We start from the raw sequence: 2,158 nt of genomic DNA on the forward strand, positions 1-2,158 counted from the left end.
ATTCTCCAGCCTCACCCAGTCAACCACAGCTTCGATCTTGCTAGGATCAATTGAGATACCATCACTAGTCACCACATGGCCTAAGAATGCCACCTGATCCAACCAGAATTCACACTTCTTCAATTTGACATACAACTTCTTCTCCCGTAGAATCTATAATACTAACCTCAGATGATTATCATTCTCTTCCGAACTCCTCGAGTATACTAGAATATGGTCAATGAATACCACCACAAACCGGTCCAAGTACTGATGGGAAACCCTGTTCATAAGATCCATAAATACTGTTGGAGCATTTGTCAACCCAAAAGGTATGACTAAGAACTCATAGTGGCCATATCTGGTTCAGAAAGTTGTCTTCGCAACATCCTCAGACATGATCCTCACCTGATGATATCCTGACGCCAAGTCAATCTTCAAAAAGACCCCGTGTCCCCTGCAACTGGTCAAAGAGATCATCTATATGAGGTAAAGGATAGCGATTCTTCATAGTTACCTTATTAATCTCATGGTAATCAATGCACATCCGCATTGACCCGTCCTTCTTCTTCACAAACACTCCCCAGGGCGAAACACTAGGTCGAATGAAACCCCTGTCTAGTAATTCTTACAACTGCTCTTTCAACTCTCGAAGTTATGCTAAAGCCATCTGGTATGGAGCTTTAGAGATCAGTACCTTGCCAGGAAGCAACTCTATAGTGAACTCCACCTCACGATCCGGAGGTAAACCAGGTAAATCATTTGGAAACACATCTGGGAACTCGCTGACTACCCGACTGTCCTTGAGCCTCAACTCATCCCGTGGCGGTTCTTCACACAAGCTAGGTACCCCTAACACCCGTCCAAGAGTAGCCTCCTCGCTTGTAGTGCCGATAGAATTTGTGGTGTTAGACACACACACGATCCCACGAATTCGTACTTTTGCTCCCCAAAAGGTTTGAACACTACTACTTTTCTATGACAGCTGATCACAGCATAACTGGAGAACAACCAATCCATCCCCAGAATAATATTGAACCTTGACATGTCGTATACCACAAGATTCTCTAGTAGCAGCTTCCCCTGGATTACCACTGGGCAGCCTTCCAACATCCTTTTACAGAATGATACACTCCCAGATGGTGTAGTAACCGATAACATCTCGTTCATGACTTGGGTCTCAACCCCAAACCGTCCAACAAAACTCATAGATATAAAAGAATGGGTTGCACCTGAATCAAACAAAATAGAAGCCTTATTTGAAAATAATAATAAGGTGCCTATCACTATGTTCCCCGCATGCTCAGCATCCGCCGGAGTAAGAGAATATACTCTGGCCAGAGTTATATTTGTCTGAATGGTTCCCTGAGGTATTTGATTGCTCCCTTGGTTCACACTGTATGTAGACACGTCTCGCTTCTGTGCATGACAATCGAAAAACATGTGACCTGTCTAACCACAATTATAGCAGTTATGTTCAAAGGATCGGCACTCACCCTCGTGTCATCTGAGGCACCTGGTACAACGTCCACTAGTCTGGCCCCCCTGAGAACTCTGGTGCTCAATATTCTAACGGTAACCGGAGCCCTTGTTCCTCTTCTTCCATGATCCCTGACGAGATCCTGATTGAGAACCAGAAGATACTGTCCTCTTCCTCAATTCCTGATCCACCTCATCTTCTCCGATATCGGTCTCAGTCACCGTGGCTTTATCCACCAACACTGATAACTTGCAGATCTGAAGCATACCCACTAGTTTTCAGATATCCTTCCTTAAACCCTTCTCGAACCTCCGAGTCTTCTTATACTCACTCAAGATCAAACATAGCACAAATTGGGAAAACTCTATGTACCGAGCCGCATACCCTTGCACCGTAATACTCCCCTAAGTCAGAACAAAAAACTCATCTACCTTGGCATCACGTATTGAAGCCGGGAAGTATCTGTTAAATAACAACTCCTTGAAACGGCTCCATGACATCTCCTCAGGACCACCTCTCTGCTTCTCCAGCAGATTCACTGCAATCCACCATCGACCTGCCTCCCCAAATAGTTGCAAGGTAGCATAGAGAACTCCCTGCCTATCTGTGCTAGTCCTCTGCTATTGTTGGGTCATGTCCCTTAGAGAATGTCGGAGGATGCATGTGTATAAACCTCTCAATGGTGCACCCCACAGAAGT

Source organism: Malania oleifera, chromosome 1, assembly GCF_029873635.1.
Source record: "Malania oleifera isolate guangnan ecotype guangnan chromosome 1, ASM2987363v1, whole genome shotgun sequence".
Taxonomy (NCBI): Eukaryota; Viridiplantae; Streptophyta; class Magnoliopsida; order Santalales; family Ximeniaceae; genus Malania; species Malania oleifera.